The following is a 13,565-nucleotide window of genomic DNA, read 5'->3' as shown; positions in this document are numbered from 1 at the left end:
AACACAACTGGCCTCAATCCAAAGCAATGCAAAGCTCTAAAATCAGCCTGATCTCATAGTTACATTTACATTTTAGTCATTTAAAATGGAAGGTCACAATGTTAGAGATGATGACTTAGGAGTAACCCAAAGTTAGTTAGAGGTAAGCCAACTTCATTATTTGCATGTCTGCATGTCCGCAATAATGTAAAAGAAATCATACAAATTTGACAGTCCTCATTGCCTAGATATTTGCCTATATTGTACATGGTGTGACACTGATGGGGTGATTTAGATTTTTTTGCAGTAGTATTTGCTGATTGCCGGAAACAGTGAACACAATTGCACACATTTCTCAAAACAATGTGTTAATATTCAGTGAACAAAACCCTTCACAGTGAATTTTGTATTCGCTGATGACATTTCTATTTAAAGTTTTGCAAAACTTGGTCTAATGGCGTGTCTACACTTAACACTTACATGTGACTTCTACTGTCAGAATATGAAGATCACAATGAAAACACAGGTCTAGACTCACAAAAATTGTTTGTGGTCTGATTGTGTTCAGATCTGGCTGACCACTTCAGGAGGTGGTTAGGGATGAATTGACCTCAGTCTGGACGCAATCAGCCTACCAAAAGCGAATACAGCGGGCGACGTCATCAGCACTCTTCCCACAAGTCTCCAGAAAACCTGTGTTTTGGGACCGAGAGGCACCTTTTCCTTATAACGGAGGAAATACATTCCTAGCATGTGAGGAACATGTTTAATGGCCTCATAAATAGCTAGCCAGCTAGCTAATATTTAGAAGAAAAAAATAATTGTTTGGCTAGAGTTATGCTAACCCGTTTACAATCTCTTTAGCGTTGCTTGCTAGCTTGCTGGCTAGCTACTGAGGTTATCTGGCTAGTTAGCTACAGTAGTTAGCTACTGCCATCCATTTTTGTTGTATTATTATCAGATTTAGCCTATTCCACCATTTGTAGAATGCATACTGGCATTGAATCTAGTGCGGGAAAAGGGCTAACACTGTGGACACGGTATACACATTTAAATGTACTGTAGGTGTAGATGCATGATGAGTTGGGAATTCCATGATCCGACCTCTATGATCAGAGTACTAAAGCTGCATGAACTGTCAAGTCTAGACACGACCTCAGATATGCAAGTCCGGTCCAAAGGCAAGATAATTCTCAGAAGTTCTGTAAACGTATTTAAGCATTTGATCATTGCTGTTCTGCTCACACCAGCTGGTATAGATACCTTTTAACACAGATCCAAAAACGTATTGTACGGGATTGAGAGAAACTGTATGATGACAATATATTAATCAGACAGACAGACAGACAGACAGACAGACAGACAGACAGACAGACAGACAGACAGACAGACAGACAGACAGACAGACAGACAGACAGACAACCATGCACCCCCACACTAATGGGTTTTTCTATCGATAATTAACATTTCAAAATGGTTTGAAATTAAAATAAAAATGATTTTTGTGTACTGACAGGAATAAAAGTGCATATGCCAAATTGGCTCATAAATCCACCTAACAACCACCTAAGGACTATACAGTATATCCTTTAAAATTGCAGGTGTAACATGGAAACATAAATTACGGGTTTGTACAGACATTGGCAAGACAAATTCAAGGACTTTCAATTACATTTTCAAGCACTGAAGGACCTCAATTGTATATTTAATGGTTGTAATAGCCTATAGACAGAAACTCTCCCCATAAATGTCAATGTCAATTTTATAGGCCTTCCCAATGCCACTATGCATTGGCATTCAAATTATTATTACATTCTATGTCAACCCAACAACAGGATAATGTGGAACATAACCTGATTAAATATACTGCTCAAAAAAATAAAGGGAACACTAAAATAACACATCCTAGATCTGAATGAATGAAATAATCTTATTAAATACTTTTTTCTTTACATAGTTGAATGTGCTGACAACAAAATCACACAAAAATAATCAATGGAAATCCAATTTATCAACCAATGGAGGTCTGGATTTGGAGTCACACTCAAAATTAAAGTGGAAAACCACACAACAGGCTGATCCAACTTTGATGTAATGTCGTTAAAACAAGTCAAAATGAGGCTCAGTAGTGTGTGTGGCCTCCACGTGCCTGTATGACCTCCCTACAACGCCTGGGCATGCTTCTGATGAGGTGGCGGATGGTCTCCTGAGGGATCTCCTCCCAGACCTGGACTAAAGCATCCTCCAACTCCTGGACAGTCTGTGGTGCAATGTGGGGTTGGTGGATGGAGCGAGACATGATGTCCCAGATGTGCTCAACTGGGTTCAGGTCTGGGGAACGGGCGGGCCAGTCCATAGCATCAATGCCTTCCTCTTGCAGGAACTGCTGACACACTCCAGCCACATGAGGTCTAGCTTTGTCTTGCATTAGGAGGAACCCAGGGCCAACTGCACCAGCATATGGTCTCACAAGGAGTCTGAGGATCTCATCTCGGTACCTAATGGCAGTCAGGCTACCTCTGGCGAGCACATGGAGGGCTGTGCGGCCCCCCAAAGAAATGCCACCCCACACCATGACTGACCCACCCCCAAACCGGTCATGCAGGAGGATGTTGCAGGCAGCAGAACGTTCTCCACGGCGTCTCCAGACTCCGTCACGTCTGTCACGTGCTCAGTGTGAACCTGCTTTCATCTGTGAAGAGCACAGGGCGCCAGTGGCGAATTTTCCAATCTTGGTGTTCTCTGGCAAATGCCAAACGTCCTGCACGGTGTTGGGCTGTAAGCACAACCCCCACCTGTGGACGTCGGGCCCTCATACCACCCTCATGGAGTCTGTTTCTGACCGTTTGAGCAGACACATGCACATTTGTGGCCTGCTGGAGATCATTTTGCAGGGCTCTGGCAGTGCTCCTCCTGCTCCTCCTTGCACAAAGGCGGAGGTAGCGGTCCTGCTGCTGGGTTGTTGCCCTCCTACGGCCTCCTCCACGTCTCCTGATGTACTGGCCTGTCTCCTGGTAGCGCCTCCATGCTCTGGACACTATGCTGACAGACACAGCAAACCTTCTTGCCACAGCTCGCATTGATGTGCCATCCTGGATGAGCTGCACTACCTGAGCCACTTGTGTGGGTTGTAGACTCCGTCTCATGCTACCACTAAAGTGAAAGCACCGCCAGCATTCAAAAGTGACCAAAACATCAGCCAGGAAGCGTAGGAACTGAGAAATGGTCTGTGGTCCCCACCTGCAGAACCACTCCTTTATTGGGGGTGTCTTGCTAATTGCCTATAATTTCCACCTGTTGTCTATTCCATTTGCACAACAGCATGTGACATTTATTGTCAATCAGTGTTGCTTCCTAAGTGGACAGTTTGATTTCACAGAAGTGTGATTGACTTGGAGTTACATTGTGTTGTTTAAGTGTTCCCTTTATTTTTTTGAGCAGTGTAGATTGGATGAATGCATGTATTTTTATAGCCTATACATAGAGATGATGGTGACGAAGTCAGCACACTGATAAAGTCTGATCCTAATCTCACCCTCACAATTTGAGATGTTGAAAGGTATTTTCAAACGAGAAAGCAACACAAAACAAGTTAACTTTGTAATGGAATGCTTTGTATGGAAAGCCAAGTTGAAACTAACATTCAACGTTGCCGTCCTCATACCGGTAATAACCACACATGGTTTTATCACAACAAGCGCAACAGACTAGCAACAGACTAGCACAACACCCAAAACAAGCATTTCGCTACACTCGCATTAACATCTGTTAACCATGTGTATGTGACAAATAACATTTGATTTGATCAATTGAAAAAGTACATTTTCTTCTTCACGATTGTCTGTTCCTTCCTGATGACCTGGTTGGACATGACTCCAACAGAGTCAGAAGGAGGGATCAGCCAATGAAGTTGGAAGTCCCACCCAGTTGACTACAAAAAAAATGTGGAAGCACTCAATGGCGCTGCCCGTGCAAACACTGCCTTTTGGCCACTAGAGGCCACTATCATGCTCTATGCAATATGCCCACTAGGTAAACAACTTCAATTACCAGCCCAGATGTTTATTTGCTTCAATCACTGAACACAACCTGTGCTTATCAGAGACTGGCTACTACACTACATGACAAAAGTATGTAGACACCGGCTCGTCGAACATCTCATTTCAAAATCATCGGCATTGATATGGAGTTTGTCCCCCTACCCCCTTTGCTGCTACAACAGCCTCCACTCTTCTGGGAAGACTTTCCACTAGATGTTGGAACATTGCTGAGGGGACTTTCTTTCCTTCAGCCACAAGAGCATTAGTGAGGTCAGGCACTGATGTTGGGCAATTAGACCGGGCCCGAAGTCGGTTTTCCAATTCATCACAAAGGTGTTAGATGGGGTTGAGGTCAGGGCTCTCTGCAAGCGAGTCAAGTTCTTCCACACCGATCTCGACAAACTGTTTCTGTATGGACCTCGCTTTGTGCACAGGGTCATTGTCATGCTGAAACAGGAAAGGGACTTCCCCAAACTGTTGCCACAAAGTTGGAAGCACAGAATCGTCTAGAATGTAATTGTATGCTTAAGCGTTAAGATTTCCCTTCACTGGAACTAAGGGGCCTAGCCCAAACTATGAAAAACAGCCCCAGACCATTATTCCTCTTCCAACACACTTGGCAGTTGGCACTATGCATTCAAGCAGATATCATTCTCCTGACGTCCAAATAACCCAGATTCATCCTTCGGACTGCCAGACGGAGTGGAGCAGGTTGAGAGCTTCAAGTTCCTTGGTGTTCACATCACCAACATACTAGAATGGTCCAAACACACCAAGACAGTCGTGAAGAAGGACCGACAAAGCCTATTCCCCTTCAGCTAAACTAAAAAGATTTGGCATGGGTCATCAGATCCTCAAAAGGTTCAACAGCTGCAACATCGAGAGCATCCTGACTGGTTGCATCACTGCCTGGAACGGCAACTGCTCGGCCTCTGACCGCAAAGCATTACAAAGGGTAGTGCGTACGGCCCAGTACATCACTGGGGCTAAGCTGCCTGCCATCCAGGACCTCTACACCAGGCGGTGTCAGAGGAAGGCCCTAAAAATTGTCAAAGACCCCAGCCACCCCAGTCACAGACTGTTCTCTCTACTACCGCATGGCAAGTGGTACCGCAGTGCAAAGTCTAGAACCAAAAGGCTTCTCAACAGCTTTTCCCCCCAAGCCCTAAGACTCCTGAACAGGTAATCAAATGGCTACCTGGACAATTTGCATTGTGTGTCCTCCCCCTTGTTTTTGAAAAAAAAAGCAAAAAACCTTTGTCCATTAAAATAACATAAAATTTATCAGAAATACAGTGTAGACATTGATAATGTTGTAAATGACTATTGTAGCTGGAAATGGCAGATTGTTTATGGAATATCTACATAGAGGCCCATTATCAGCAACCATCACTCCTGTGTTCCAATGGCACGTTGTGTTAGCGAATCCATGTTTATTATTTTAAAAGGCTAATTGATCATTAGAAAACCCTTTCGCAATTTCATTTGAAGTCGGAAGTTTACATACACCTTAGCCAAATACATTTAAACTCTGTTTTTCACAATTCCTGACACTTAATCCAAGTAAAAATTCCCTGTTTTAGGTCAGTTAGGATCACCACATTATTTTAAGAATGTGATATGTCAGAATAATAGTAGAGAGTGGTTTATTTCAGCTTTTATTTCTTTCATCACATTCCCAGTGGGTCAGATGTTTACATACACTCAATTAGTATTTGGTAGCATTCCCTTTAAATTATTTAACTTAGGTCAAATGTTTCGGTTAGCCATCCACAAGCTTCCCACAATAAGTTGGGTGAATTTTGGCCCATTCCTCCTGACAGAGCTGGTGTAACTGAGTCAGGTTTGTAGGCTTCCTTGCTCGCACACGCTTTTTCAGTTCTGCCCACAAATTTCTATAGGTTTGAGGTCAGGGCTTTGAGATGGCCACTCCAATACCTTGACTTTGTTGTCCTTAAGCCATTTTGCCAAAACTTTGGAAATATGCTTGGGGTCATTGTCCATTTGGAAGACCCATTTGCGACCAAGCTTTAACTTCCTGACTGATGTTTTGAGATGTTGCTTCAATATATCCACATAATTTTCCTCCCTCATGATGCCATCTATTTTGTGAAGTGCACCAGTCCCTCCTGCAGCAAAGCACCCCGACAAAATGATGCTGCCACCCCCGTGCTTCATGGTTGGGATCATGTTCTTCAGCTTGCAAGCCTCCCCCTTTTTTTCCAAACATAACGATGGTCAATATGGCCAAACAGTTATATTTTTGTTTCATCAGACCAGAGGACATTATTCCAAAAAGTACGGTCTTTGTCCCCATGTGCAGTTGCAAACCGTCGTCTGGCTTTGTTATGGTGGTTTTGGAGCAGTGGCTTCTTCCTTGCTGGGCAGCCTTTCAGGTTATGTCGATATAGGACTCGTTTTACTGTGGATATACATAATCAAGCATCTTCACAAGATCCTTTACTGTTGTTCTGGGATTGATTTGCACTTTTTGCACCAAAGTACTTTAATCTCTAGGAGACAGAACACGTCTCCTTCCTGAGCATTGTGATGGCTGCGTGGTCCCATGGTGTTTATATGCGTACTAATGCTTGTACAGATTAACGTCGTACGTTCAGGCGTTTGGAAATTGCTCCCAAGGATGAACCAGACTTGTGGAGGTCTACACATTTTTTCTGAGGTCTTGGCTGATTTCCTTTGATTTTCCCATGATGTCAAGCAAAGAGGCCTTGAGTTTTAAGGTAGGCCTTGAAATACATCCACAGGGACACCTCCAATTGACTCAAATGATGTCAATCAGAAGCTTCATGGTCAAATTGCTGCAAAGAAACCACTACTAAAGGACTCCAATAAGAAGAAGAGACTTGCTTGGGCCAAGAAACACGAGCAATGGACATTAGACCGGTGGAAAACTGTCCTTTGGTCTGATGAGTCCAAATTTGAGATTTTTGGTTCGCAGAGTTGGTGAACAGATGATCTCTGCATGTGTGGTTCCCACCGGGAAGCATGGAGGAGGAGGTGTGATGGTGTGGGGGTGCTTTGCTGGTGACACTGCCTGTGATTTATTTAGAATTCAAGGCACACTTAACCAACATGGCTACCACAGCATTCTGCAGCGATACGGCGTCCCATCTGATTAGCACTTAATGGGACTATCATTTGTAGTCCCGTTAATGACCCAAAACACACCTCCAGGCTGTGTAAGGGCTATTTGACCTAGGAGAGTGATGGAGTGCTGCATCAGATGACTTTGCCTCCACAATCACCCAACCTCAACTCAATTGAGATGGGTTGGGATGAGTTGGACCGCAAAGTGAAGGAAAAGCAGCCAACAGGTGCTCAGCATATGTGGGAACTCTTTCACGACTGTTGGAAAAGCATTCCAGGTGAAGCTGGTTGAGAGAATGCCAAGAGTGTGCAAAGCTGTCATCAAGGCAAATGGTGGCTACTTTGACAAATCTAAAATCAAACAGATATTTTGATTTGTTTAACACTTTTTTGGTCACTACATGATTCCATATGTGTTATTTAATAGTGTTGATGTTCTCACTATTATTCTAATAATAATAGTAAAAATAAAGAAAAACCCTTGAATGAGTAGGTGTGTCCCAACTTTTGACTGGTACTGTATTTATAAATATGTTTTATTTTCACATACACCGGATAGGTGCATTAACTTATTACCTTGATGCTTTCTCTGTTAAATCTAACGAGGCCCTGCTGTAAATCAAACAGACAACAACCATCATCAATTTTAATTAGCTAGGGATATAAGATCCAACGTGGATCAAGGCAGAACTGTCTTCACTGGTGTAATGAATGAGATAAGAAAATATTCTGGACATTCCTTGCAAATACCATTTTTCAAGCTGTTGTTGCATCGCATGGCACAACTCCATCCCACCAGGCAAAACTCCATCCCACCAAACATATATTTTTTTATCTCCGTACAAAATAGAAAGATCCAGGATTCTTCCAGGGTTCAAGTTAAATGTCTAATTTAACTGATTAATGCTTAATGTATGATATGACAACAAACAACACTGCCATAAACACAAGAAAGAGAAGTAGTGATTTTGGACAAATACGTCAGGGCACAAACCACGAGAAAGGGTTTAACATAGGCTTTACATCAACTGGTGAATTTGATTGAATGTAGCTATGTTCCCATGTTATATCCAAATGTAATGACATGAAAACAATTGGCAGATTATTATTAAGATATCTCCCGAGTGGCACAGCGGTCTAAGGCACTACATCTCAGTGCTAGAGGCGTCACTAGAGACACCCTGGTTTGAATCCAGGCTGTATCTCAACCGGTTGTGATTGAGAGTCCCATATGGTGGTGCACAATTGGCCCAGCGTCATCTGGGTTTGGCCAGTGCAGGCCGTCATTGTAAGTAAGAATTTGTTCTTAACTGACTTGCCTAGTTAAATAAAGGTTTAATAATAAATTACAAAATATCACAGTAAGACAGTCTCCTCCACTACAATCCTGTGCTGACCCTGATGGTACTGTAGCCATAATTGTCCCACCGTACTTCTGGCTGGGTTGTTATAGAGGGGCAGGATTAGAACCTGCTTGCCTACATGACCCTGCCTGATGTCACGTTGACCACCGAAAAGGCCTATCAGCTTTCAAACAGTGATCTCAGAGAGAGAAAATTGTGTTTTATAGCTGTCTGGCTCTGTCTTTCTGTCTGCAGCCCGTTCTGTCTGTCTGTCTGCGTCCGTTCGTCCGCCGTTGTCCGTCGGTCAAACTGAGTTTGGATACAGTATATAGACCGTCTGAAGAAATGTAGACTCATCTGTCTGTGTGAACTCAGTTTAAGGCTTATAGCTTGTCTTCTGCCTGTAGTATAGAGATCTGTTTCTGTCTGTTAGTGTTTTACAGTCTTGCTCTCCTTTCTCAGCCACAGGGCCTGAACTTGACTCCAGGTGCAGTGTGGAGCGGAGTCAACCTGAGGGCATGGGAGGGATATACCGTCTGTATCCCATCCCCCCAGGTTTCTCCATCAAGCATGGAGACGCACACGGATGCAAGCACACACACACACACGGAAAGGACGCTTCCTTTCAGTCATAACTCAGGGGCCTGTCGTTCCAACTGGTTCACTGGTTCAGTAGTGTCACCTTGGTATGTCTACATTTCAAGAGCAAGACATGTTTTGCAACCGCCTACATACATAAAGTATATGACCATCAATTAGGCCCAAAACTAGTACTGAAAGAGGAGAACTTTGAAGATCCAGCAGGAGATATATCTTTACAATGACAGGTTATTTTTTTTAAGAACAAATATGTTCTACATACTTGATTTGTTTTTTGCTGTTTTATTGAGATTGAGCAATTAGGAATGAAAGGAGACATATTAGAGAGTGAAGTGACAAATCAGGATTTTAACCCACGCCAGTAGAGACAGTGTGCAGTCTCTGGAGACGGCAACACCACCACTAGACCAGATTACACCAATACACTTTGAAATTATGAGAGAGGCTGGGTGGTTGGAGGAGAGGAAGCCATGCATGGGGACTCGACTCGGACTCATTCTCATAGACTTGGTTCTAATTTACGCTCATAGAATTGATTCTGACTTGCCTAAAGTGACTTGTCTGGCCAGATTACATAATACTGGGAGAGGGAGAGAGATGAAACAGATGGAGTTAAATCCATATTTTCTTTTGTTTTTTTGGGCACTGGCAAGCACAACAAAAACATAAGTCTCAGAACACTGAGAAACACAGTCATATCAGATTTAGCTAATAGCTAATTTCCATCTGTAGTCCCTAAAACATTCAGACACAGGTGAACATCTAGACATGGAAACATTATATGCAAAACAGAAAAACATCATACATAAAAAATAAAATAAAAATGAGATTAGGACATACAGCCTTGTTTCAACACAGAAGTCAAAACATTGCACATAGAAACAAACACATTGCTATTGGATAGAAATGGTAATATACATATGAATAAAAATGAAATATTGTACATAGCCCAGCTATTGCACGTATTGCAATTACACCTGTGTATGTATTAATGTGTCTTCTGTTGCATTTACAAGTCAGTATGGCCCTTTAAGTTCAAATCAATGAGTGCATGACGATTGGACTTGATCATTTTTTTGTCTCAGTCGAGAAAGGCTTGGACGCTGCTTCCTGTTTTCAGAGCAAAGGGGAGGCCATTCCTTTTCTCAGCTACTTTGAACAAGAAGGCTGATTGTGCAAAGGTGGTGGACCGTTTGGGGAGGCTACAGTCCCCCCTGGTGGACGTTATTGTCACCCTGCTGTTTTGCTCAGAGCCTAGGTTTACAAACACCCTCAGGGGGGGAGGACTTAGATTGTGAGTTATCTCGTAAACCAGGCCGATATCTGAGAACAGAATTATGTTGTAAAAACTCAACAGGTTGAACTTGGTGATTATATTGCAGTGGGATGGACCCCTGTGGAACTCCCATAGTGCACCTCATTGGTAATGAAAGGTCTGTAACGGCTGTCGTAGAAAGTAGACCAAGGTTCAGCATGTCAAGTGCTCATGATGAATATTTATTTTAACTCAGAACACTAAAGAAAAAATAACAAAGAGAAAACGAAAGCGCACAGTTCTGTCAGGTACAGAAAACTAAACAGAAGACAACTACCCACAAACACAGGTGGAAAAAAACCCTACTTAATTATGATCTCCAATTAGAGACGAGGACCAGCTGCCTCTAATTGGAGATCATCCCAAAAATGAAAACATAGAAATAGAAAACTAGAACCTAAACATAGATATACTAAACATAGAAAAACACAAAACACCCCCTGTCACGCCCTGACCTACTCTACCATAGAAAATAACATCTTACTATGTTCAGGACGTGACAAGGTCATTGTTTATCCGGACACACTGGACCCGGTCAGCTAGATAGGACTCCATCCAGTCAAGAGTATTTTGTGAGAGTTTGGAGAGAAGGAATGTATAGTTGACGGTGTCATTTATGTTTTTGAGGATATGTTGGCACAAAAGATTTACTGACTTTAGCAGTAGTAGTAACTGGTGTGGTTTCACAAGTCTTGATTAACAGGTTCTAATACAGATAATATCCAAGTATTGATAGATATTTTATTCTGTCACAGCTTCACCTTGTGTGTATGTGTTGTGGCACGATCTGGGCGTGCCCCTGTGTGTGCGTGCATATGTGTGCGTGTGTTTATAAGGGTGTGTGGTCCATAATGAGTTGAGTAAACATCTGGTGCTCCTGTATTAGAGACTGTTCCTCCTGTAATGTGGGTAAATTAGAGAGTGTAGGAGAGAGTCATTCCCAGCACACATCACAGACATGACATACTGGCTCCAAGTGTGTTTACAGTGCTAACTGTAACTAACACTATGGAACATGTCATCTCAAAAGAAAAACCACAAAATGTTTCCACCCACTAGTAAAAGGCAACTAGTTGTCCCCTAGTGATGCACGGGTTGACTCATAACACGCACAGGTTTATAAGCTTTGGGCCTAACTGTACAGTTGGTAGAGCATGGTGTTTGCAACACCAGGGTTGTGGGTTCGATTCCCACGGGGGGCCAGCACAGATAAAAAATGTATGAAATGTATGAAATTGTATGAAATGTATGCATTCACTACTGTAAGTCGCTCTGGATAAGAGCGTCTGCTAAATGACGTAAATGTAAATCGCCAAATACTTTAGGGAACAGGCAGAAAAAGGTTATGTCCGTCCACAGAGTCAAAAAGGACAATGTCTGAGTTTAATTCAATAAGAGAAAAGCTGCAAAAGGAGAGCTGAAAATAAAGAGAAGGGAGGGCCAGAAAAGTAATGTTTGGAAAAGATTTGGTGAAGTGGTAAAAGAGTATGATAGCAGTATGTTACGTGTGATCATTGTGAGGCGCTATACAAATTCGACAGACACGGATGGGAAGTTCAAATAGGCTTATGGCACGTAAAGGGAACTGTTGCCTACTGTTCAGATGGGTTGAATGGGAACTGAAATCTGGACACTGACTTTAGGTCTATAATCTCTCACATATCCTTAATATTAACTCCTGCAGAATTAAGCATTTCTTGCAGTAAAATTATACACCAAATAAATGTAGGCAAAATTTTGATTTGGGGACAGGAGTGGAGAAATATGATTTCTTTCTTTCAGCATCTTGAGAGAATGTGAATGCACAGTTAGATACCGTCTGTAGAGGTGTTATCTTTATCATCACAATAAAAGCTGATAGTGTTTCAACCACAAAATATGCATCCAAGCCGAACTGAAATGTTATCAGAAACATGTTGGGTCGTTTTCACAGCTTTCTATTTCCTTAGGGAATGAGCGCTCCCCTCAGCCTGTAACATGTCACATTTGTGAAATGGCAGGCTATAGCCATGAAATAATAATAATAATATAGCCTAAATAATTAAAATCCATTCCTTCTTAGGCTACCTGGCTTTCTCCAGACTGACTTAGAGTTGTTGAAATGTCGAACGTCAGTATATAGTGGCAGAATCACACAAAACTTCCCAAGCAAAGTATATTTTTTGTCTCCTCGGCTACAGAAGCACAGCCTCTGAATGTCATAGACACAAACCAAAGATATCTCATATGCTTTGGAGTCATGTCTTAACCCCAGCATTTTACAGCTTGTTTCTAACATAAAGCATTGCGCTCTGAAGACCAGTTATAGATAAGCTATTAGCCATTTTCTTTAACAAAAGCCACAATATCTTCACATACCACCTCAATTCAAGCCCTGGTTTTAACTTAATACACTGAGCTCTTCACTGACACAGACATTTAAGGAGTGCACAGTGACTTAAGGAATTGGCTGGCAAAATCTATGAATAGTAGACTATAATTTAATCTGTCAAACAGTTAGGCCTACCTCATTCCTTGAATCGGACGAAATAGGCTCCAACACAAAGTCCTCTTGTTACTAGACTAACAAGAGGATTAAAATGAATTAGTCCTTCTCAAATTAGCCTACTTTCAGCACCAATGCGCTGTCCCTCTCCGCGGCTGCCGCTTCATAGTTACGTAAGTTATGTAAAATACTCAAATATGGCTTATTGTGAGGTCAATAACTCTGATAAATAGCTTCATTATTGGCAACTAAACATATTGTTTTTATTGAAATCAGTTATAACAGTAGCAAGTTTACCTCCGGTCCTCCTTCTCATCTTTGTGCTCTCGCTTTCGAACTGAACAGGGCCAGTTTGTCACGCCCTGACCTTAGAGATCCCTTTTATTCTCTATTTGGTTAGGTCAGGGTGTGACTAGGGTGGGAAATCTATGTTTCTATTTCTTTGTTGGCCTAGTATGGTTCCCAATCAGAGACAGCTGTTTGTCATTGTCTCTGATTGGGGATCATACTTAGGCAGCCCTTTTTTCCCACCTTAGATTGTGGGATCTTGTTTGTGTGTAGTTGCTTTCTGCACTGCATATAGCTTTACGTTAATTTTTGTATTTTTTTTTTTTTTTCCGGTGTCATTTTTAATAAAAGTAAAATGTACGCCTACCACGCTGCACCTTGGTCTCATTCCAACAACGAGCGTAACA

Source organism: Salmo salar, chromosome ssa06, assembly GCF_905237065.1.
Source record: "Salmo salar chromosome ssa06, Ssal_v3.1, whole genome shotgun sequence".
NCBI classification, from domain to species: Eukaryota; Metazoa; Chordata; class Actinopteri; order Salmoniformes; family Salmonidae; genus Salmo; species Salmo salar.
This window is presented reverse-complemented; position numbering follows the sequence as displayed.